Source organism: Gallus gallus, chromosome 14, assembly GCF_016699485.2.
Source record: "Gallus gallus isolate bGalGal1 chromosome 14, bGalGal1.mat.broiler.GRCg7b, whole genome shotgun sequence".
Taxonomy (NCBI): Eukaryota; Metazoa; Chordata; class Aves; order Galliformes; family Phasianidae; genus Gallus; species Gallus gallus.
In genome coordinates this window covers 10,757,482-10,783,842 of record NC_052545.1, presented here as the reverse complement: position 1 = coordinate 10,783,842, position 26,361 = coordinate 10,757,482, and the positions used below count along the sequence as shown (strand labels likewise).

Sequence of the window (26,361 nt, the reverse complement as noted above, 5' to 3'; positions counted from 1 at the left end):
AGAGATTTGTGTTTCAGAATCTTGCATTCGAGACTGAACATGAAAGTCATTTTAAAGATTGAACTCTGATCATCTGTAACACTGGGGTGAAACAGTGGGGCATTTTGAGTAGTAGATCTGTTGCACTGTGCTTCCTAATTCTGATCCACATTCCAGAAAAGGTGAAGAAAAAGATGAGTTATGACTTAGTTCTGCATATGATCTGCTGTATCCTAACAAGATTGCATTAAGGGGAAGTCCAGGCTATATTTTATACCCATTTAATTCTACTACCTACTTGCTCACTTGAGCAGTGTATTTGCTTTCCTTTTTTTTTTTTTTGTTAACTATGCGTAACTCAAGCACTGCTACAGGAGCAGTGTATAAACCCTTTTAGTATTGCGCAGCCTTCCTTATGTTTTGGCCCTACAACATTAGGTTTATCTCCGCACACCCACCACCATAACCACCTGCCCCTTTGGCTTTAGCAGGCTCTCAAGAGGAGCTTCAGTCTGAAGGGAGGTGAGTGGTGTTCTAAATTCTGATGCGTCTCTAACTCACTTCAATCTTTGTAGAAAGTACGCCATTCACACCTATAGAGGAGATAGTTGTCTTCTCATTATTAAATGTTTTATCCTTATTTATCTTAATTCAACTGTTCTCAAGTACTTTGAAAAGTAATCAAGTATGACAGTGCTAGGGTTAATTAATGGTATGCTGCCAGCAGCTTCCCAGGGATGTATTGATAATGATACTGATCTTATCTGATAGGCTTTCCTAGGGAAAAAAAAATCTTCTAGAAAGAAACAAAGACATGATGATATGAATGTATAAGGACGGTAGGTGTCCTTCCTGCTGTTTTATGAATGTGTCTGAAGAATTTCCTTTGTGAGAAGAAAAGACATTCAACCTAACCCTTATCTGTATTATACCACAAAAATCTATCTTCAAATGACATCAAACACTTGTCTTAAAACCACAAAGCAAGGAAGTGTAAAGCAGAGTCTGAAAACTCGTCTTACAGATTGGACTGAAGTAGTACCATCCGCGTGAAGGTTGCTTGCAAAGAGAAGGCATAAGTAGTTACTATCCATGGCTACAGACTTGCCATATTTCAAGTTTCCAGTTGTCAGCTACTCACATGGACCTATGCTAACATGACACATATTGAGGTCTTTGTTTTGTGAATCTGGAAATATTTGTTCTAACTATGATGGTCAGGAGAGGTGTAAAGACATTCATGTTCATATTTTACTGCTCAAAGATTTCTTTCTCTCCTGCCACAAACAAAATGAGAAATATAATGCCAAGAAATCATGTAAGGAATTGAAAACAAAACAAAAAAAGCAAACAAACAAAAAACCACTAAGTAATCTAACAGAAATAGCTCTCAATAAGTGCTTGTCGTACATTTGGTAAAGAAAGAGAAAAAAATCCATCTGTCATGTGCAAGAAACTAGATATTCAAGTGAAGATAACGTCTTCAGAACCAGCGGTGATTAGATTAGCAAAAAATATTATGTAAGCTGGTATTCCTTTTCCAGTGCTCCAACTCTGTCTCCAACATCCACCAGCTCTGTATAACACAAGCTCTCTGGAAATTCACACACCATATAACTACTTATGTTTTTTTACAGCCATCAATCAAATTAACGTACTGGGCTCAATGTATTTTCAGAGAGAAGTAGAAGAGTTCCACTCAGACTACTGCCAGTGTTGCCATGCAGCAGAAATGTTAGGATGAAAAGTCAATGAAAAAAAGGACTTGGCCAAAGGTGGAGGATGTGTTAACTGTTGTATGGGGTTAATGTTATATTGTTAGAAGGTGTGGCACGTGAGAAGAAACCAGGGGCTGCTCCTGCATTGGACATGGCCAGTAGTAGAATAGAGAGAATTAGAAGCAAATACAAGCACCTTCCTGACTGGCGAGGAGGAGGTGAGAGAGCAGCTGGATGGGTGTCACCAAACCACAAGTGCTGATAGAGGTTAAGATCTATTCTACAGTATTGCTGTGCCATTTTCACATCTCTGAGTGCTTCTCAAGTGCCTTCATCAGTGCTTTTCATTTGAAAAGCAAATAAACTGTTGTTTGTATTTTTCCAAACCATCAGAGTAAATTCAAAATTTGACCTCATTTATTTAGCTATAAGATTTTTTTTTTTTTTCTTTCAAACAGGGAAAAATATTTAGGCTTTAAGTTTAAAGCGTTTGTATTTCTGAGGTCACCTTTTCTTTACATTTTGACTTTCATTTTAATTTTGTCCTTTCCTTTGCAACTTCTGGCATTGCCATCATTTTAATCTTGCTATAACTGCTGTGCATCTTTAGCAAACTCTAGGCTTCTGGACACAGGATCAAAGATGTGTTTTGTTGTAAAGAATCAAAAATTGGCTATAGACTGAAATTTAATTTTCACAAGTAAGCTAAGCTCATTGCTTTAGCTTGACTTCTAAAGTGTCTCCTGGAAAAGATAAGAAACATCCCAACCTAATTGACCATCTTCAAAGCAGCAACAGTGCATTTACGGAGTGCTTGAAGAGATGACTGATGGAGCATTAATGAAATAAATGGGTGGAGCCTCCACACTGACTGCTCCATGTCCCTCCCAGGTTTTTGGAAGTCTCTTGAGAACAGTACCTCCCCATAACCAGACTGTGATGTCTAGAATGTGCAGGAACGTGTGCTACAGAAACACTGAAGAGACAAACGCAGAACTGTTAGTAGCAGCTCTGCAGAGGAGCCTTTTCCAGTCATTTATCCAAAGAATTGATCTGACTTTGAGTGGTCTTGTGTGGAGCCAGGGACAGAACTCGGTGTTCCTTCTGGTTCCCTTCCAACTCAGGATATTCAGTGACCCTAGAATGAATGGTACTGGATCACTCTTCAAAGTTGAAGGTCAGTTAAGTTTATTCAAAATACATGTTGGGTTTGATTGTAAAATAAATAAGACTCCTTCTCTGATGCTAAGGAACTTAGCATCTGTACACCGATACGTTTTGGTTTCAGCCAAGTCGTTGTTAACAGCACGCCGATGTTCGGCTGCAGCGGGGAGCGCGGCCACGCGGTGGGGCAGAGCCGCCCCTCACGCGGCCGCAGGGGCGGGGCGGGGCCCGCACAGGTGCTCCGAGTTCGGCCAACGGTTCTTCCACGGCACGAGACGGCGATAAAGCTGTGGGGGCTGCCGGGCGTCGGCTGCAGGGCTGCGACCTTGTGAGGAGCAGTGCGTGGGTTGGTGAGCCGCCTGATCGCCAGCTAGTTGGTGAGTAATTGCGTTGCGGGTGTGTACGTATTGCTATTGTTGCATTTTTGTTTCAGTTTTCCTTTTTTTGTTTTGGCTTAGTGCATAGATTTTCTTTCAACGTGTGAGTTCCATTTTGTTTCACTTCCCGCCCTCGTGCTACTGAGGGGAGGAGCGAGTGGAGGTCTGTTCGGTGTGCAGCTGCTCTGGGTTAAACCACAGCAGTTACAGTAACCTACTGTATAGTTGTTGGCCTCCTGCTTTGCTTTGGGAAGCGAAGGCTGTTGTGGTTTTTCTAAAACAGTTGAGTGACCTTCGAACTTCTAGGGAGATGAGATGTACAAAGCCTTCGATGGGGCGTAGTCGTGGCAAGGTGACCTAAGGAGAAAACTTTTTTGACCAGTTCTCGAGCTTCAGTATCAAGTTAAGCGCTTCCTGTCTTAATTGCAAAACTTTCTTTTGTGCAAGGGTTTGCAAGGAAGGGATTTGAGAGATTGTTTTTGGTATATTTTTCTTTTCCTGGGGGTATTTTAGAGGCAAGTCAGAGTTTTACGTCAGTGATCGGTCAAGAAGAAGTGATCAACTGACCAAACAAAATATTTGTCTTGATCTGTACAGAGAAGTTTTGGTAGTAGCTCACTGTGTGATTTCCTGGACCCTGAACTTGTTGGAAGATCTCTTGGCAGCCATTACAGCAGGGATTTGGTTATTTCCATGTTTCAGTCATGCAAAGAGTCAGAATGCTGTAGGGTAATACGATATATTGATGACTTTTGTGTTAATGAGGGGAGAGAGATGAGGATGCAGCACAGAGAAGAATTAGATTTGAATCAGGTTTGTAATATTTAATTTGAGCTCTTGTTTAGTGATATCAGCTTAGACCATCTGTGTTTTGGTTATAACAAGCTGCATAAAGCAAACAAAAACATAGATAGCGGGGTATGCGGCATACATCCTTTTACAAATTTAGTTTAAAGTAAATGTGCTTCAGCTCAAAAGTAACCTTTTCTTTTCAAACGTCCTTTCCTCTAATCTTCTTAAGTGTGCTCATTTTCTTACACTTCTTACTCAAACATACGGTACTTTATCAAACTTGTATATAAATTACTTGATTCTTCATACTGCTGATATTCTTCCAATTGTTTTAATAGACCATAAAAATGGTAATACTGTGGTAAACCATTAAACGCTTAGCCATTTAGCCCAGCAGTATTCCTTGTTTAATAGTTTTACTCATTTAACACTTACGATTTGTAACAGAGTAAATCTAATTTTAAAGTAGGTTGAGGAAGTTAAACCACCTCTGGGGAATAAATCTACACTCCCTTACCTGGAGGGCAATACTAATTGCTATCCAGACCCAGAACAGGCTCAAATGAAGTCAAGCTTCAAGGATTACTAATGAGTGAGGCTTACATTGTATGAGCTAAAAGTCTTTGAATACTATTTTTTTTACTTGAGAAACTGACTGAACAAAAGTCTGAGAAAATCCATGCAGTCAGTAGACTGCTGGTGCTTTTAAGCATTAGTAATTATCAGCCTTCCTCCATGGGATGTTAATGATAGTGGTTTGACCTTACCCCAGCATTCCTTTCTAAATGTGTAACTTAGCCATCAGTTTGCTTTAAATCAAGCACAAAATCTGTCTGAGTGCCATTTCATATGGATATTAAAAAAACATCAGGGTCTACTTGGCTGCTTTTGTCAGCTAAATCTTTTGCAATTCTGTGAATATATTAACGGATTAAACTGACCTTCCTTAAATTTTATACTGTAAGTTTTTCATTGCACTGAAGAGGAGCTCACCTGCTTTTATTGCTGTGCACGTGACCTATTCACAGATTCTTTTTTTGTTTCTTAACTATTAGTGTTACTTTGTCTTAGATCTATGTAGTTACATCAATGGCAAGGCAGGAGGACAGCTTCATGTAGAACGCTTCATTCTTTCTGTTGGTTTTCCACTGCTTACATGTAAATCTCGAGTTAACTCTATGGTTGTCCCGTTTCTTTTCTCCAGTTTCAGTTTTTGTTTTTTTTTTTTTCTGCTATACAAAAATAGACTCGAGGAATGTTCAAAAATGTAGCAAGCTGCTTTTAAGACCTCTTCAAAACAGAAAATGGAAGTGTTTGTAATGATTGGCTAGAAAATTTTAATGGTGAATAAATTGTAGTATAAAACGCTTTGCTGGCCGAAAGAGAACGGGAGAAAAAAAGATTAGGTCTCCGTTGCTCGTTTAAATCCTGTTCAAGCCCAGAGGGTTTAATAGGTACTTAAGTGGTGCCCCAGAGAGTGTGATGGGAACTTACAATGGTGCAAATACCTTCATCTGACTTTCTGCAGCGGCTGAGTTTTGCCCCCAACGGCCAACCTCAGTAAAACCTAGCTATTTTCTTTGAATAATGAAGCTGTGGAAAATCCTGCAAGTACATGGAAATCAGAAGTAGGAACAGGCCCTAGAGGATTTTTAACCTAAATAGAAGAGGCTGTATCTTCAGCTCTGAAAGCTGTTACTGTTTCACTATTCTTTCTTTTTGCCTCTGGGATATTCCTGAAACGTGTGCATCTTCTGTTCTGTGAGATGTACTTGGCTTCCTTAGATGTAGGGAGAAGCAGGAGGAGGTGGACGATGGCATGGCCTCCAGCACTTTGTTTATGAGAACACCCTTCCAGCAATTTTATGTCTGCATGAGGTAGAATTGTTTCCAGTCTGCCCTTGAGCTGTGGATCAAGCGTTTTACTTCCTCTTACTCTTTTCTGCTTTAAAACTTTATATTCCTTTCCCAGAGTTTTTAGACAGATGAGTTTTTTGTTATTTGTAGTGGTGTTTGAAGCACTTTCTGTTTCCCAGCTATATTTCACAGCTGATGGTGGTAGCATCGTCGATTTCTTTCTTTGCAAAATAGCTAACCTGAGACCAGGTCCAGCATGTTGTTTCTTCATAATAATTGTAGGACAGCGGTGTGGTACAATCATGGCCTCAAACGTCTTGTATTATAGCTTAGCCTAAAGAAAGGGGACTGAGTGCTCTGTTAGCCAAAGTGGTGACCTCAGGCTATGTGCCAGCGGGATCCTGTACTGAAGGTCCAGTGAACTGAACTGATTGCTGGCTGAATCCCTCCTGGGAAAGGAGCCACGTTTACCTGCTTGTTCTCTAGTCCTTCCGTTGCTAATGTTTGAAAATGCCTCAGCTTTCTCTCTCTCTTTTTTTTTTAAGAGTATTTATTTTTCCAAAATGAAGACAACACAGCTGATGACCACAGCACTAGTATCAGCTAGTCCTAAGGGACAGTGAGGGGTACCTTGGACTCCCAAGGCTGGTTGTTTACAGAACTGTACTGTGTACATGCGTAGCTCTGCATTCTCAAATTTATGGATAAAGTACCACAGAGAAGTGCTACACTGTCTGCTGGAAATGAAATATACATTATTTCCTATGAGTGGGAATTACCTGATCTGTTAGTTTAATCCTCTGAGTAATTACAGGTGTTGCTCTGCTGTAACTGTTGTTTGAGTGGCCACTTTTAATACGGGGCTTGCTTTATGTGTTAAGAGCAAGAAAATTTGCTCAAATAACAATGTGTCATCTCCTGGCTGCGCTGATTGCTTAATGGTGATGAATACATAGAATACTACCTGGTTTATTGTATGGCTAATTTACAAAAATAAATTTCCTTTTCCATTGAGCACTGAGAAACATACGTGCAATTCAGTAGTAGTTTCTTGTGTTATTAGCTCTTGTCCCTCCACAGCAATTTGCCAAAATAATTGCCTCAGCCACAATGACCTTGTTATGTGATGTTTCTAAGATGTGCGACAATTTATTTCTTACAGTGGCTTTCTTGCTTAAATTAGCATAATTTCTTCTTAAAAATAATTAATCTGAATCCTATCCAGCAGTAACATAGATAGAAATTGTTTATGCTATTTTTACTTTCTTAGCGTTTCAGGTTATCTTTTTTTGGAAAATTACTAATGATAGATTAGGAAGTAAACAGCAGCTTTCATAAAGCGATTATAGTATGTAGCTTTGCTTCTATGAGAGTTGTTTTTAAACACCAGAGTGAAATTTATAATGAAGAACACTTTATTTTAGAGTCTGCTTTTGTAAAGCCTATCTGAAGATCTGTGCAGATAAGAATATACATATAAAAGTAGATGCTAGCTTTTGTTTCCTGTCTTACTAATTACTTAAGGGCTGCAGCAAAAGTAGTGCCTCCTACTTTATGATGTTGGCCCATGCCATTAGAAGTAGATGTTGGTGGGATGGCAGAAGAGGTTGAATCTTCACGCCAATATCCTGTTACATTTTATTGACTTGTGACAGAATAGTGTTTGATGTGAGAGTGGGAGTGAAACAAAGGTGTGTCACTGAATTCTTCCATGCAGAGAAAATGGCACCCATTGACATTCACTGATGCTTGCTGAACACTGATGGAGACTGAGCACTGGATGTAAGCGCAGTGAGGCAGTGGGTGATGCATTTTAGGAGTGGCGACAGCAATGTGAAAGTCAAGCGACATTCCAGATGGCCATGCAGATTTGTATGGCGTGGCAGGTTCTTGCTTATAACTGGTGAAAATGCCTAGCTAATGGTGGTGGCTATGTTGAGAAGTGCTTTTTGTAGCTGAAAATTCGCTCTATCAAACGGTATTATCTTATTTTTTTGTAACTGTTGTAGTTTTCATGGAAATAAATTGGAGGCGTCACTTTTGGAGTGACCTCTGCAAACCTATAGGTTTATCATTTTATTGTCAGGGAGAAAGGGGAAGGAAGTGTATTGTGTATCAATTTGATCACTCTTTTTTTGTTGACCTTATTGATTGACATTTGACCAATGAGGTAAGTATTTCAGATGTTTGTTTGAATTTCTACTGATGCGCTCATTCCAGAAGTCTGATTCCCTTGTTTCCCGGCACTGTGCTTATTATCTTTAGTTCCAATGGCATTAATACTAGTTTAAATCATAGCTTATAAACCATGCTTAGGTGATCACATTTTATATCCAGTATCCTTTAGAAACTCTGGGTAGTTCTGTTCGTTCTATTGATGTTTCTAGAAGTTGGCATTGGCAGGCTGGTTTGAGACTGTCTTCTACTCACCCTACCCAGAGGAACTCTCCAGTCTGGAAAAGTCACTGAGCTTCTCTGTGGAGAATGGGTGTGTGGGAATCATTCTATTTGCCTTCCTCATATGTTCCTCATACACATCCAGCAGCTCCACGTGCTTGCGCAGGATTGCTGATGCTCACTGGATGTATCAGATATTTTTATTCTTTATGTCTCTTGTAAGTTCCTCATCGAAATCTTTTGGGGATTGTTTTCATGGTTCTGGTTTTATGTTAATCTTGTCAGAGTTTATTATTCTTAATTTTCTCAGGTGGATGCAACTTCTGCTTTTTGAAGGGTGTCCTTTTATGTCTAATAGTCTCTTTTACTCTGCTATTTAAGCACACCAATTTTTCTGGAAGCCCATTTAAAATTATTTTTGATAGGTAATATACTTTTACTCTGAGCTTTTACTGTGGTTCCTTTAAAGAGTTGCTATGCCAGTTTATATAAAAAGAAAGCTTTAAAATATTTATATGAATATTTTAAAATTTTAGCTACTGCTTTTTAATTTATTTTTAAATAGTTTCTTCATTTTTACATCATTCTTCTTTTTCAAGTTAAGCAAGCTAACCTTTCAAGTTAAACCTCTTGTGGATTTCTTTTGGGGTTTCTTTTTAGCATTTTTCCCCCATTTTTTGCAAGGAGTTTCTTATCTGAGTGCAGAACAGTATCTATTTCAGAGTATTTCTTGGATAACTTCATCTTAAATCTTGAGCCTGTTTAAGAATTGTTTCTCCTCTTGTGAGTTTTCTCATTAGCTGCTCCAAAAAGCAGATTTCTGTGGCATCTAAAAATGTCTACCGCATGTGATGTATAGCTAAACTGTATTATAAACAGGAATAAATAAAATCTTTCATTATTACTGTGCTTTGTGTTTTCACATTTCTTCAGTCTCCCTGGCAATTTGTAGCCATTGCTGTGCTAGTATATTTTAGGTATGTGTTACATTTCTATTTTAGTATTTTCTGGTTAGTTCTCTAAACCTTTGTTTTATTTGAAAACACGGTGCTGGAGTATAGATAACTTTTTTATGCTCCTGCAGTCTGTGGGATTATAACAAGTTATCCTGCATGTCCAAGGTATTGATTCAAGAAACTTCGTGACAAATGTACAAGTATGGAGAAAAGCTTTTTTTCCCCTACATTTCTGTAGTGACATTATTTGCACTGTAACAGAATAAACTTTATTCTGTTAAGCAAGTTAAAGTTAAGCGAGATGTATATGTAATGGAGACAGGCTTCACAGCATATGTAGCAAAACTGAGAATTCTGCTTTACTTTTATAGGATATATATTTGATGGTATGGCTCCTGTAAAAGATGGGATCACAGAAAACATTTTAAAATAGGAACTTCTTCAGAAATGGATTTTGCAACTGAAAGTGCAAAACCTGAAAGTGATTTCTTCCGAGTAGGCACTGAATATTAGGATTAATACTTTAAATTATTTTATTATGCAGGGAATTTTTGAGGGAAAAAGATTTGAACTGCTTGCAGAGTGATGGTTTCAGAGACTTCCATGGCTCTAGATTGTAGAAAATAAAGAACTAAAGCATGTGATTGCTCCAAAATTTTTGTTATAAAGTATGGCTCCTTTAGAGGAAAACAAAGAAAAAAAAAATTGAATTGCTGTGTTTGCTCTCACATAAATCTCCGGTATAACTTGATATTTTGCTCTTTTTGCTGATACAGATCACAAAGCCCTTTCAGGCTGCTCTGAGGCCAGTTTGTCTCTCTCCATTCTAAGTTATTAGGAGCTTTTAGATCTTAGGTAGCAGGATTTGGCAGAACTTGCCCGTTAACCTGGCCTATTTCTCTTTCTATTTAACTTGAGTAAGTGCTGTGGTGTTAATTATTCAACTGGAATTTGATGGAATTGCAGTTGTTTTTTTTGTTTGTTTGTTTAATTATAAACATAGCGTTATGATCTTGGAGCTGCAAGGATATATAGTTACACTGTTGTATCCTGGAAACTCTCTGTTCATTTCCAAAACGATGAGTAGATCAAGTCTCTTGCGTCTTCCCTTACCCCACACTCTGCTTGCTGTAATATGGCACTTTTTACCATGTAATGTATAAAAGCACAATGGACATGTCTGCTAACAAAACTTTCAAAATTTTATCATGTGGAGCACCTAATATACTCTAATTTAGTGAGTCACATCTGCAACTTTCATACAGCTCTGACTTTGTTCTGCTTTTAAAAACAAAATTAATTTTATTATGCAACTTTTATTTTTTGTCTGAAAAGAAGCTCACATACTTGTGTTCTTGATGGAACACTTTTTGAAGATATTTCTCTTCTTACCGAACCCAGACCTGCTCTATTTAACAATGAATGAAAACTAGATACCAAAACTGTCTTAACTGCTTTGTGATCTTCTGTCACTGAAGTTAGAAAGATTTAAGGATTAAATTTCCATGCAGTAGTAAAAGTGTTGTTTTTAATTCCTTTTATTGCTGTTTGTCTCCTGAAAAAGAGCAAGTAGATTCTTATATGCTTTGAGCTCAAATTGTTCACCTCTCTTGTGCAGAGATCAAGTCTACATTTGTGGTAAATGTGTCTCTCCTAATGAGGACCTGCTGTTCTGTATCAAACAGTGTCACAAATAATAATAAACATCATCTGGTTTCTGTAGTTGCAATAGCAATAAAAAATGGCTAGTGAGTCTCTGCTCCACAACTGTGCCTTATGAGGAACAGCAGGCCCTCGTTACCTGTCCACAGCAGCTGAGTTATACAGACGCACTGATGGTCAGTGCTGCCTAAGCGCACTGTCTTTGAGTTTTTTTTTGAAAGACAAAAATAAATATTTTCCTCTTTTTCCAAATGATTTGGTGAGAACTCCTGATACTGATTATGCTGTTTTGAAACTATTAGATTACTAATGGTCCTTCTAGACACCGAGTCTGGGAGCTGTAAGAACTGAAGATGCACACGGTTCAAACTGAGATCCTGTGCTGACATATAATCAACTGATTAAGACGTAGGAAATCAGATTGTGATTTCTTTCAAAGAGAATTTGCTATATTATTCTTGCTTCAGTGGTAAATGCACAAAAACCTGTTCTCCATGTGGAGAACATGGGAAGTTCTGTAATACATTTATTAATAATATCAGTTCCCTCCATTTCATCATTTTCCTGTGTGCTCTTTCCCTCTGGTCTGATAGTCTGGGCTGCAGGAAGAAAACATAGGAAAAACTGTGTAGGAGTATTTGGCCTGAAAGGAAAGAATGAATCTAGGTCTGAAGAGTGCAAGCATTTCAGGGAGATTATCTTGATAAAGAGAATAGATGCATCAATTATTTTGTATGTTTCACTGAAGTCAAAAGAGACTAAGTGGGGAAAGGCTGGCTTTAACTTATCCTGCAGCCTTGCATAGAGCACACAGAACTTCCTGCGGATGCAAGGAAGGCAACTTGAGGCAAACCAGTTGGGCGTGTACTTGATGAGCTGAGGAGACTTGCAGTGGGTGAGTAGCAAAGACAGGCCTGTGTGGAATTGGCTGTTCCATGCAACTTGGCTACAGGTAGCTACTTAGTGTGCGTAAGGATCGTGACCAGACAAAAGCTGCTGTAGAGATTTCACTGATCAAGAATGTTTATTATGAATGGAATATCTTAAATGAGATTATTAACCTGTTTTACAGTTGTATTCATAAAGACTTTAATATGATTATCTTGATTTTTTTTTTAGTGAGATTTGAGCATCAAGTATTTAAATGAACTGAAGTTGAGAAGAGCGTTTTGTATTTCTTTGTTACTGAATTTTTCAGTGAACTGGACTTCTGTTGCTTAGTATTTCTACTTCCAACAAATGGACAAGTGGTCTTCCTTGTCCAGAAACTGCTTTTTAAGTGGAACAATCAAGAGTTTTGTGGATTTTTTCAAGATTTGAACTTTGACTGGAAGTTGAAATCACTTCTTATGTCTAGACTAAATTAGTTAAGTTCCTCATAATGGTAACATTAAAATATGATTTCATGTAACAGTTTTTGTTATCTAAAACATACCTGCAAAAGCCAGTGTGTAAATCTTCTTTGTTCTTGCTGCATTACACTTAATGAATTTGGATTTCTGAAAGGATTAAAAAGTTTAAAATTTTCATGGAAGTTCCATTAATCCATAGCACAATTTATATGCACACATATTTTAGAGTGATTTTTATTTCATTCTCCTTGCAAAAATTTCCATCTAGATTTTTGAAAAGGTATTTTAGCCATGGGTTATTTGTTAGGCATTAGATTCCAGGAGATGGAGCAGGTACTTGAGATGACCAGTGCTTTCTCTAGGAACATCAGTAGCTCACACAGTGTGTGCAGACATGCTTTCATGCTTATGTCATTTGTACAGAAAAATTGGTAATTATCAGTTTTTTCCATTGTTTTACAGAAAAATGAATGATGCATTGCACCCTGGAAATCCCTGCCCTTTTCAGAGTCACGTAGGCTTTCCAAATATCATGCGAATAAATGTTTTACACCTAACGAAATATTCCAATTACCCATGCTATCTTTGGAAGATCGGGCTCAATGAACAGCTTTCACGTGAAGGCTCATAGAGGTTGTCGTATCTAATAGTGACTGTAATTTGAATGTCTGTGGGAAAGGTCTTCAGAAGTTGGAGACTTCCTTTTGTAAGGCGTCAGAGAGAGCTTGAACTGTAAAGCCTTTTTTTCTAGTGCTGCACAGCTTTTGAGCATCTACTTAATTTGTGTACTTTAGTGTACTTCACTACATTTTGTGTAGTTTGCATATGTAACTGGTGACAGCTCAGAGAAGAAATTTAATATTAAATATCTCAGTGCCCCAAAAACATGAGGCCAGTTTTGGCTTGTGATCTCAGCTATAAAAGAAAATCAGAAGGAAAAAAAATGCATCATGAATAAATAAATGTGTTATATAAAGTAAATGAAAAATACAAAGGTGAAAGATTCTCTGAACCTTTCAGTTCTGATAGTGTTTTTAATACCTCAGAAAAATAGATTCTTTATATGTGATTTTTATCTTTACTCTGATCTTTTATTCCACTGAAATACATGCTTGTTTGAGAAAGTCTCCTTACAAATTATTTAAAATGCTTATTGAAATGATATTACATTCCATGCTTTATTACGATAGAAGTTCTGTTGGCTGCACTATTCTTGTATGGCATCCGGTAAGTGTTGTTGTGTTTCTGCATTGGTGGTGTAGGGGATTTGCAATAATGGATGTCACAAGCCTCTGCTGAATCTTTGGAAAAAAATTGGCCATCAATCATAACATCTTTTCAATTGTAGTTCCTATTAAATGTGTTTTCTTCATTTATTTAGAAGCTGTTACGCTGTCATTTAATAGTACAAGAGAAAGAGGGGAAAAGCCCTTTAAAGGAGACTTAATGTGCGTTTCTTAATAATGAGTCGTTTCATGTTAAATTTAAAGCATAAGATATAGAAGTTCCTTAGCAAAAAGTTTTTTAGTTGGTTCATATAATCAAAGCAGTACAACCAGTACAACTGGAATTACAAGCATCTGCTGTGATCTTAGTTTTCAAACACAACAGAAAGAAGAAAAATATATACTTTCCCTATTTTATGCTTAGAAAAGTCAAAACTTTTTCCTCATGTAATTGCCCTTGCAGATCTCATCAGTGATGGTTCGCATGCTGTGTTTCACAGATCACAGAGGTTTCAAAGCTTGCTTTCTGATGAGTAAGACGTTCTCTCTAGACATCAACTCCAAGCCAGGCTTGTTTCCTGCTCTGCTTTATTTCTTACTTTATTGCTTTAACTTCTTTGCTTACTTTATTGCTTTATCTACTTTACACCAGTTTTGTTTTTTTGTTTGTTTTTATTGTGACATTGCACAGTAGGACCTGGGCATAAAACTTGTTGCACAGCAGAAATGCTGTTGTTTGATTTTGATAATTCCTTTTCTTCCTTTGCAGACAGAATGCAGAAGTCTTGAAAATCTCACGCTCTGTACACACAGAACCCTAAAATTACTATATTCTGTTTTTTTTTGTTGTTTCAATTAATGTTTTGAGATGGTCTACACTGCAATAGAGGAGTCATGTTGACATACTACTCTCTGAATGATGTGAGCAACTCACACTCTTTCATAACCTTCTATTATTTTAGACCGCTTCCAGATTTATGCTTGTTAGAAGTTATTTTGCATGATAAAGAATATAAAAAAAAATGCTTCACATATGTCTGTGAAGCGTGTGGTTACATGACTTTAAATGTTCCACAACGTTATATTATTGAATCAAATCTGTTATATTCTGAACTTCATGATATTCAATAAACTTTCATTTAGAGGCATTGAGTAGTAACTACTCCTTAAAATGCAATCAATAGATAAGTATCTGCTTTTCTTTAACAACTTTACTTCACCTGTATTGTGAGGTGCCTCTACAGCAGAACAGTTGTTTCTTATTTAAGAAATGCATGCACAATATCCTCTTGTTTAAAAACTTCTGACTTAAACCTGAAGCCTAAAACTTCAGAGCTGAAATTATAAATCACGCAGCCTGTTCACATCAGTGTTAAAGAAATGCCTTCTATCATGCTTTTTTTAGTCGTTAACTTGAAAGTTGTTGACTTCTAATGCAAGTTCTTCTTTGATCATTTATCTACAAAACAAACAAAAAACCAACTAACCTAACCAACAAAAGAACAATAGCAACAACAAAAAAAAAAAACCCAAATAAAATTGTAGAGTAAGAAAGAAACGGGAAAAAATAGATCTATACTGATACATAATTTCTTCTTTGTTTAACAGATTTGTCTTCTGAAAATACTGGAGAGGGGAAAAAAACATATTAACAGTGTCTAGTTTCTTTCTTTAAGGAGCAGTGTTTCATCTTCAGTGTGGGTTTTCCTTGCCTTGTGATGTAAAGGTAGCCATGGTAACTAAACATTTAAATCACTCCTTTACAGTATTTTTCTTAGGTAAAGGGTATGTAGAACCTGCGCTTCATTGTTGGCCTAATGAATTCTGCTTTTCCTCATAACGTTTCAAGATAACTACTCTTACTTTAAAATACATAGATACAAATGCCAAATCTGTGAAGGAGATCATGAATTTGCCTTCAAAACTTTGCTGGATGAATGATGGGGAATTTCTGTACTTAAAATCTTTGGTACTTAAAATCTCCATCTTCTCATGGAGAACATGGAAAATCCCATGACCCTAAGCAAGTGTTGGTATTTCGTTTAATTATACAACAGCACTTCTGCAGGCAGTGGCCCCCCAGCAGTTGCAGTGTCTCAGAGAATGCTGAAAAAACACTTGAGATAGTGGCAACATCTGCAGCGAGTAATGATGGACTCTTTTCTAAGCAGTCCCTCATACCTTTTAGCACAAATGAAAACAAATATTGAACTTTTCTCTAATATGCAAACAACTTTCGATAGCTATATTTAGGTGGGAAATAAATATGCATCCATACTTGTGGGGTTGGTGACGGACGCAGTCACAGTTCTGTTGTGGGGGAAGCTTGATGAAACTGAAAATTAATCTCTCTCCTTTGGATTTGCAAATGTTCCAAAACACTGTAGATTTAAAAGGGGGTTGCTAACCAGCTTTTTTTTTAAGTGGTATTTTAGGTTTGTACTTTCCATGTGTGCTTCTTGCCAGGTGGTAACGTTATTTAGCTGTGCATTAGGACACTGCTACTGAAATTCACTACTATGAATATTTCAGACAATCTGTGCACCTCTAATCAGCGAAGTAACCCTTTCAGAAACTTGTAGCCTTGGAGGTATGTTCCATGCACTTCATGTTCTGTAGCTGCAGTGCACTGGTATCATTTGTTCCCGAAGAAGAGCGTTGTTTATTTGCTTTAGGTTTTAATTTGCTTGCCTTCTTTTTCTGTGGTGTTAAATTAGAACCAAAGAACTACTGTTTTTAGCAGCTGTTTAAAGATTTTGAGTTCTGTTTGTTTTGTGGATGCTGACCTTGATACATAGTCACCTGACAGAAGAGAACAGCGCTGATTCTTTGTGTCAGACTGTGCATCAAATATTCTGAGGTCAGTTGTCAACCACCTGTAATAAATCTCCGTGAGACCTTTAGGGATCATTTTACGTAGGAATTCTTCAATCTGGTTCTTCTGGATTCCACACGAGCTAATAAGGTGACACACTGGTGTGACAGGCTTTTTTTTTTTTTTTTGGACTTAGAAAACAGTTGTAAAGAGTTGACAGACTCAGCAGTCTCAATTAATTGAAAAAAATTAAACTGCTAACTGAGTGGAGGAAACTTCCAATGTGTGAGTTGCTTACAGACCTGCTCACTGAAGGGTTTTCTTTCTAACCCAGCTGTACTGATTTCATCTTTGAGTCACATGTTGGTAGTTGTAATTTGCCACATCTCTGCTACGAGTGGAATTTCCAGTTCCCCTTCCTAGGTCTTACCAGCCCTGTCTGCCAGAGTTGGTGCTTGCGTGAGAAAAAAGATTGGAATGACTATCAGCATCATTAGAGCTTCTTACAGCAGTATGCTACAGCATTCTTACCCAGCACTTGCTAATGTGTCTTTCAAGAGAGGTGTAGGAGACGGGGAGAGTTAAGAGAATGTTGTTATGTTTATCTGAAGACTCTTACAGTCACTAATAAGCTAGGGGTTTTCATTGTCTTGTTGCAACTAGTACAGACCTCACTGGAACATGTCCAGAGTTAAGTTAGCCTTTAACTTTTTATGTTTTCCATATATTGTGATCAAGAACTAGCTCCAGCGCACAGAACTCCATCCTATATATTTATGCTTTGAAATGGTTGCTCAGTCATTCCCTAATTCATAGGGGAGGAGTAGAAGGTTGTGTCACTTCAGAGGGGCACAGTTTGCTACACTGAAGTGTCAACAGGAAGACTTTCCAATGGAAGCTTGGAAGGATCGCTTGATGTAGCAGTAAGTGCATATGGAGTTAGAGTGGTGAAGTGCTGGATATGAATGTTGGAGTGTGGAGGATCTGGGGAAGCAAAGGCTTTGTGCACCTGGCATGTTTCTTTTTGAAGTAAAAAATATGCCTGGTCTCACATGTGGGATGTGTCTGCATTTGTAGATGCTTCTTGTAAGTTAGCTGTCAGGAAAGAAGCATTGCTCTTTATCTGCGATTGTGCCTTGTGCAAGGAAAAATAAATTTAAGCAGGAGAGCAAACACATGAGCATTGTTTTTTCTATTTTCTTAAATTAGATGTAGAAAAAAAAAAATTGGCCCAAGCCTTCTATAAGATTTATGGAAAAACTAGTCAGAAATCATTGAGGGCACTGTGCTGAGTGCCAGGCACCGCGCTTCCTAAACTCACACAGCAGCTGAGCAATGTTTGACTGTGCTTTTTGCAGGCTGGCTGCCTGGGATGCAGCCAAATTAGACAGCCAGTTTCTCAGTCTTGGTATGTAAATAAAGGAGGTTTGTGTCCCTAAGTATCTGCCCCTTTGACTAGAGGGAAAACTGCTAAGAGGGGTTAAGAAGAATGAATTCCCTAAATCACAGTGCACTAGGAGGAGGAAAAAAATGTTTGTTGGTTCGGTTTTGTGTTTTTGTTTTCAAGTGCAGGGGGGCACTTAATGAAGTGGAGAAAAATCTGAGAGTCAAAGGCTTCTAATTAGGTTTCCACTTGGTATGAGTTTTGTTTGTCTGACAGATCTCTTTGGCAACAATGCAAAGCGGCTCTGATGTATTTAGAAGCGTTTGTATTCAATATATGAACTATTACCCACATCTCGAGGCAGAGTTCACACATTGAAATGAAAATTCACCTGCAGTTCTGCAAGGTGAAGGGGTTAATCCCCAAATGGCTGCAAACAGTATGTATGTGCAAGAACTTTGGATTGCAGAGCAAAGTGGCAAATGCTGAATGTGCAGAATGGCTTAATTTCCTGTGTGCAGGTCTGAGCAAGGTTATTAAGAGACCCTTTCAAGTTGCAGATTTTCCCCAGGGAAACTCCAGAAACACACCAGTCTTAAAAGGGAGAGAAAAAGAATATGGGGGAGAAAAAGGAACCATAAAAAGAGACCGAAATGTGCAGATGCTGTCTGTGTGCTGCACAGAAACTGGAGGTGATATTTTGTGTAAACCTGAGGTGAGGCAAGGTAGCAGCAACGGTAAAGGGAGGGAGAGACTGGGCTTTCATCAGCGCTTGCTCTCGCTCTTTATATCTTACTCAGATATGTTGCAGGTGTAGAGAGCATGCTGACAATAGGAGAGGAAGAACCTGTGTGTGCTGAGCAAGCGAGTGTTGAATCAACTGCTACAGCTGAGAGAAGGAAGAGAGGAAAAATATGGTTTGTTTAGAGTAATGATGATTTGGAGAGTCTTCATATGTGACGCTTTTGGTATTGCTGCATCATTAGAAATATCAGTCTATCCAGGCAACTGAAGGCATGTTGCTCTGGGGGGAACTGTGAGACAAACATTAAGCTTGTCCTCAATGCACTCCAGTAGTTTCCTGGAGTGAAACTCCAGAGTGCTGTGCTGCTTTTTCAGCATATGTCTGTTTGGTGAAGTCACCTGCTAGGATCAGGGCCCAGTGGGATGATATTTTCTGGAGCTGAAGCTCTTCATCAACATCCTGTCCTTGTCAGGTGGCCTGTAGTACACACCACCCACAAAGATGCCTTTGTTGGTCTCCAATTTTCACCCATAAGCTTGCAAACCGATATGTGTCTGGCGTGCTGAAACTGGAACATGCAGAGAACATCGCTGAAACCATTTTGCTTATTTACAGCTCTTTAGGATTATGCATTGTGTACATATGTGTGTGCTTTCCTCTCTTTATGTTGTGCTCATAGAGCTCTGAAGCTGGGAAAGGAATAAGATTACTTCGTTGCTTAGAACTCTGATCTGATTAAAGATCTGTATAAATATGTTTTCATGCACAACTGGGGGAAGTGCCAGAGTGTTACAATCACTCTGTGGTTTCTGTGTTGACTGACACGTCAGAGCAGGGTTGGTCTCTTCTCAATGGTGACCAGACGAGGGGAAATGGGCTTAAGTTGTGCCAGGGGAAGTTTAGGTTGGATATCAGAAAAAACTTCTTTACAGAAAGAGTTGTTAAGCACTGGAATGGGTTCCCCAGGGAGGCGATTGAGTCACCATCCCTGGATGTGTTTAAAAACCGTTTGGATGTGGTGCTCAGGGACGTGGTTTAGCGGAGGGTTGTCAGCTAGGGTAGTATGGTTAGGTTGTGGTTGGACCCAATGATCTTTAAGGTCTTTTCCAACCTGTGCAATTCTGTGATTCTATGTTCCTCTGTCATTCCAGCATTTGATGTATTGTACCTCCTACGTGCTAATGTGCAAAGAGGCAATTATAAATTAAAAAGGTATTCAGTTCATACAAAAGCTGATAAGACTGTGAAACAGTGGAATTCCATCCCCATCTTTGATATGCTTTCTTGGTGATAGTGGTGTGCGCGTGTCATGCAACTGCTAAGATGGAAGGAGGAATGATTCTCCTGTGCTTGGATAAAGGCCTAAATGCTAGCATGCTCAAAATCCCCCTGAAGGTTTTGATCAACGCGTGATGCTTTCTTACAGTGGGATGCTGTTGGGGGAAAGCTCAGGTATGAGGAATAGTTTCATCTAACTGCACTACATTAGCATTATGTCTCAGCTGACTTAGTTCATAGAAATAATTAATTTTGTCAAGGAAGAATGCTGTGTAGTGTCATAGGCAATGAGATGCTTCAATGCTGTCTCTAGAATGAGAGATTAAAATAGCTATTGCTGTAGCATTATCTCAGAAAAACGTTGTATGTAAATTGAGTACCTGAGAAAACAAAGAAGAGTAAAATAAGTAAAAGGGGAATATATAATGCACCGTATTAATTTCAGCTTCTGCAAATGAATGATTCTGTGTGGAAAGGGCAGGAACATTTTAGAGCAGGCTTTTTTGCATTCTAGAATTGGAAAGTTTCAGGACACACACTGCAGTGTGACAAGTATTTCAAATATTATATACTTTTTTAAAGCATATAAGGATATGGAGGGAAGACATCATAGAATAGGCCCCCTTTTAAAGTATCCTAATGAAAATTAACTGTAAAAATCCTGTAAATACTTCAAACCAGATGTTTATCAACACCACACAGGTCTGTACAATACATTTGTTTTGGAAAAATACTACAGGGGGGAAAAGTGCTAAAAAGTTTACTTGGAAGAAAGTTGTCCTTCAGTTGTGAGAGGTGATTGCAGGTTTTTTGTTTAAAGATGTCTCCGTTTGTGTTTTACGAAAAACTGAAAATATAAAACAGATTCTACCAATGTGACAGTGCTTTTGTACGTAGTAGGGTTAGATAGCTGAGTTAACGCTGACCATGGAAGTTAACATGTTGGTCATCTGTATGCATTATGATACTGTAGGTATCTCATGTACTTTTACATTTTTTATTCAGTTTAGATTGCATGTAGGAGAAGTCTTTTTATTTCTTCATGGTACTCAGAAGAATATTTAATTATATTTAAACCTTCTCTGTTGAATTCCTCAACCTCCTTCCTTAACCTGTAGATTGAAGGGCCAGAGAAGTGCTTTTCAAATTTCAGATGGTACTGAAGCCAAAATCTTGAAAACCATGCAGTAATTTTTCTAGATCAGTTTTTGGATACTCAGTAAGAAATGCTGTAGAAACGTAAGTTTATATAAAATGTGGAGATTTGTAATACAACTTAATTATGTGGTTAATTTATAGTTCCTTTGTGGAAGGATCAGCTGCAGTTAGGGCTGGAAAAGTCTGGAGTTTCCAGAATTGCTAGACTCTGTACTAAAGCTTTCTGGAGTGAAAACTTGTCCAATATGTTTGGAAATAAATGTGTGTTCACCCAGTATGTACTATTGCATATTGTGTAGATTGTGTAGATACTATTGTGTAGGTACTGTGCTGTGATTACAGGCCGTGTAACCATGAGAAATCGTTCCCTCCTGTATTCAAATTTGCGCCTCATTTTTGTGTCAAAGAGAGGGTTTCTTGACCTGTAGGAAGGGTCTGTTGATGGAAAACTTGTTCATCAAAGCGTTATAACAGCATAGGACGTGAGAAATTTCCTGTGTTGGTATGTGAGGATACAGAGCTCTTCCTGTGCAAAGGGCAAGTTCTGTCATAGTGGGCTGCTCCATTGCAGACATGGAAAATGATACTCAAAAATTGCCAATAGCTGCAAGAGCAGTCATTCTTAACAGCAGTGATGCCTATAAACAGGAGATGTGGTAGCGTAAGTAGTTACCTGCCATGAGTGACCTTGAGCTTAATATACAGTTGTCTGTATTGATTTTATCTTACAGCATGTTTTTGAACAGAAAAGCAAGAAGAGCCAAATCCCCCTTATTGTTCTTGAATGCTGCAAGACTCCTTATGTGAATAAGGGGACCAGGAGGTGACTCTATAAAAAGAATATTTAGCTGGGTTTTTAGATCATCTGCCAGATCCTAATCTTTGTAGGCATAGAAACAGGGTTTTTTCCTTCTTTGACAGCCTTGCATCTGAAATTAGAGTTTAACTCCTACAGTTGTCAAAATAGATTTTCTGTGGTGTCAGAGCTTTTTTTCTATCATCAAAAGAATATTCAGTTTAAGTTTCATCCCTGTCTTATGAAGACTTAGGTTAGATTTTTATATGGGCTTATTTCTCATCTTAGAAGCCTAGATGCTGTGCCCAATTATTCTAATTTCTTCTATAGGAAACAATTTCAAAACAGTGTTTAGGCAATGTATGCCATTGGATACGATATATGTATGCTTACTCAGCTGTGATATATTTGTCAGTCAGTGGCTATATATATATATATATATATATATATATCTGTATCTATGTATTATAGATATATTTTTACCAAACTTCAACTTAGGGACCACCAATGCAGTTGAAATCTCCTGGGCTAAGCAAAGTAAAGAAGAGCCAGGAGGGATTTCTAGAATTGGTCCAGTGAATTTATAATATGTGTAGGGAAGGCTGCAGTTCTTTGCTAATTTTTTGAATATTTATTCAAAATTATATTTATTATATGTGTATGGTAACCAAATAGATGATGTAGGAAAAGTCGTATAAAAATACTACAAGAAATAGTAAATTTTCTTTCTGAAATTCAACTTTCAGACAGCAATTAACTGTTTGAAATGTGAAGATAGAAACAACGTAAAAACAAGATACAAGTAGAAGCATGGAAATGGTCTAGACAAGGTAACTAAGGGGATGACACGTAAAAATATTACGTTATGTCATTAATAGACAATGAGGAAGTTTAGATACTTCCATATGTTTGAAATTTCCTGGACATTTTATCTTTGCAGTGATGAAAGTTGGATGGGTAGGATTTCCTATTTCCTTCATAGTAGGTAACTGAAACTTAAGCATCAAACTATACTCACCTCTTACCTCTCTCAATATATTTGAGATTCTTCCCTAGAAAATCACGTTTCTGCACCAGAGGAAGAGGAGCAGGTAGAGATACTGCTCATCTTGTCCATCACCCTGCTTCCAGGAGGGATCGACTGTACTTTTTTTTGTTTCTGACAGATGAGTACATAACAGTTCTTAAAGATCTCCAGTTATGAAGCTTTTGCAGTGTCCTCAAAGGAAATCTATCCTGAGCTTAAGTGTACTTACAGTTAGAAAGATATTCCTAATATCTAACCTAAATCTCCTTAGGTATGAGTTAAGCTCATTAATTCTTATGGTATCACAAGTAAAAAAAGTGAATAGATTATATCCTTCCTTTTAGTACATTAGGAGTGGTATCAAATCTCTTCTTTCAGCTTTTTTTCTTCTATTTAAGCTTCTCCTGTGGGACAAATTGAAGACCTCTGATCATTTTTTTCCTATTTTTCCAAATTTTTCATTTTTTTCTTGAGCAGCAGTGACAAAAATAGATGCAATATATCTGATGCTATCTAGATGAAATATTTTTTCTGGAACATAGCAAAATATTCCTTTATGCCTTCCAGGATGTTTCTTCATTTCTTTCTAAGGGCATGACATTTACTGACTTATAAACAACTTATGATCTGCTATAACCTTAAGATCAGGTCTTCAGGGTTCCTTGTTAGCTGACTATTCTCTGTAATACCTTTGTGCTTATAAATTTATTAGTTCTTTTTGAACTGCACTTAGTTTTCCAGACTGCTTCTCCACTTAGTCGTATTTTTCTGGGGAAGTTTTAGGTGAGTTTGTGTTTGTTTGTGGTTTTTTTTTTCCCCCAATTTCTTTTGTGTTGTTATACAACTCCTTGCAGTTCTGTATTCTTTTAAAACATGACTGTAACTGACAATGGCTAACTAGATGAGAACCAGTCCAGACAGTGAAGGAACCTGGCTAGATAACCCCTCGCTGATGTCGGGTACCTAACAGCTGAGGAATGTTGTTTTCCATTCATTTTTGCATCAATATTAGTCCCATCTATTTCACTTTTTTGTTTGTTTTAAGCTTGCCCACAAGACTGTGTCAACATATGCACTTATTTCAGAAAGTCTAATGATTTTTTTCTTTGTTTTCCGTAACCTATTACTTGCTATGGAGAGAAATTAAATACATTTCTTGTTGTGCAAAATCTGTTTTGGACTGTATCTCATCCTTTTGAAGCTTACAACTAGACTTGTAAAATACTTGACTTGAGAAAGTAAGCTAATTGCTCTGTGAATGTCCGACCTCTATTTTTCCATACTGTATCTTAAACATCTTATGTACCACATTTGTCCTTTTGTTTGCATATTTCACCATTCTCTTATGTTAAAAATGAGTATTAATTTTGACATTGCTTTAGTTAGGTCTCTAAACCACTCAATTCACTCCAGAAGGTTTGAAAAGTGTCTAGCTTATTTAGATGTTCTAAATTTGTTCTTTATATATTTTGGAGGTATTTTTTCACTGAGTCACTGGTACTTCTCGTGCCAGCTTACCTATTTGATCTCACCAGTGCAGACTGAAGCGAGAATGAGATTAAACTTTTGGTCTTCCCCACTTTCCTCTTCCTAGTTTTTCTTCTCCATGCAGTAGCAGATCAGACCCCCTCCCTTTTTTTTTTTCCTTTCCCTTTCTGGTCTCCCCCTTAAAGCTAACATAGTTTCAGTATGCTATCAGGTGACTGCCTGAAATCCCTTGCTGGTTGCGTCTAACTGTGTGCTTTTAGCTCTTCTACTTTTTGTGTGTGCTTATGCTATTCTTTTGTAATTAAAAAAGAAAAATAATTTCTGGCCTTTGAAGTAAATGCGTTTGTGATTTAGGCAAGTGACTTCTTGACGATCTTCTGTGCCACTTGTGCACTAAAGTAGTTCCTCTTTGCAGGTTGAACTCCTGGTTTTCCTTTGTTTTTCTATCTTTAACTGTAAACTGCCTGCTGATGATCTGCCTGTTGGAGGTCTGGAAAGGTTTATTCAAAGCATATTGAACTCTACTTTTGTGAGATCTTGTTTTGTTTAGTCATGTTCCCATTTTTTTCACATGCTTATCAACTCTTGCTTCACAATGAAACTCTTATGGACAAACAGCAGAAGGGTTAATACCACTGTGGTATGATGATACTGAGAAAATCACAGAATCGCACAGAAATGTGTGAGCTAAGTGAGTTTTAGGAAAAAATGGATAAGAATTTGAGAGAGAAGTATCCTATAGGTGAACTGAGGCAGCGCATGTGATGTCGTAGAGGTTAAGTACTGCCATCTGTTTGTATCGTCAAAATATTTTGTTGTTTTATATTGTGTTTCTTTTGACAGATGATTCTTTTTCTTCCCTGAAGTTCTCAGTGTTTTCTCTGAGTCTGTTTTTCCTCTTTGGCTGTTGAACGTGAGTCTTCTGAGGACTCCGCAGTGTTGGCTTTTTATTAGGGAGGAAAATTCACAAACTAAGGTTGAAGTGAAAATACCAGAATAACTTTTTGAAAAGTATGGATGCAAGACTTTAAGAATTCTTTCATTTCGAGTTCCTGCTTTAAGAAGAAAACATCATACAAACATTTTACATTTTAAATTTTCTTGTCTCAACAGTTCCATTGTTCACATTGAAGCTGTTGTAAGACTGTTAAATTGGATGAGTGGATGTATGTTGGAGATCAATACTGAAAGGCTGCTTAGAACGCATCAGTTTTGACTACTATTTTTAGTTTTTCTATTTTTTTTAGAACACTGCAGATGTTGCCTATATGACCTGAGGATTTGTCTTAGGACTATATGGCTTTTTTATGGCTCTTTGTGTGTTACACTTTAAATATACTTGTCTCATGAAATATTATTTCAGAAGAGGGAATATGATGGAGATTGTTATTTTTTTCTTTCTTTCTTTTATTTCTTCTCTGCATCAGCAAAGGAGTATGTCATTATTTCAGTGTATGAAGAATTCCATAGAGAACTAAGTCAGATATTGTTTTCTGATTCATTAACATACAGCAAATACAATTAGCAGACTTGGTGAGTTTCCTGGATATGGCCAGTACTGCAGGGATTTTGTTGCTTTGCATAGGGAGATGGGGGAATGATGTGCATTTTTTTTTCCCCTTATTGTCTCCACCAAAAAAAAAAAGAAACACAAAAACAAAAAACCTCTTTAATTGTACAGTGTTATCTAGCATGTAACGTTTTTTTTGTGCACTGTATATTGTATAATCTTAAGATCAATGAATGTTGTTTAGCACTGAAGTGTTGTATGCCTCAAAAATAGACAAAAATGGATTTTATGCATATTTTAGATGCTTGCTATACCTTTCATAGTGAACAAGATTATCAGCATCTGAAAACGATTGCTGAGCGTAACTGGGTAGATCTTCCTTAGTGGAAGCGCATAATGTAGAGCAGCTTTATAAGCATGATGTTTTAAGAAATTCTCTGTCAACAGAAGGTGTTTTTAACTTATTTAAATGTTCTGAAACTTTTTTCTGCTGTTGTCACACTGCTTTGTGCATCACATGAAGTAGTTTCAGTCTAGATTTCAGTGTTTAGAAACCAGCATACATGAATTTACGGTAAGAACTGTATTTTTATACTTGTTTGTGGCAAGGATAGATTTATGAAAAAGGAATTTGCCATGCATTAAGATAAACTTGCAGTGTCCTCACCGCACTGTGCCGA

At 37.6% G+C, this 26,361-nt stretch overlaps 1 protein-coding gene across 3 annotated transcripts in view; it reads left to right on the top strand.

Annotated features, from left to right (window-relative positions):
* The first annotated feature begins 3,126 nt into the window (after positions 1-3,126).
* The window catches only part of METTL22 (methyltransferase like 22), a 660,197-nt gene continuing 636,962 nt past the window's right edge, over positions 3,127-26,361 (top strand). For all 3 annotated transcript variants that reach the window (XM_046900661.1, XM_046900663.1, XM_046900659.1), the window contains exon 1: positions 3,127-3,238. The gene's annotated coding sequence lies outside the window, so the exon portion shown is untranslated. The remainder of the gene's footprint in view (positions 3,239-26,361) is intronic.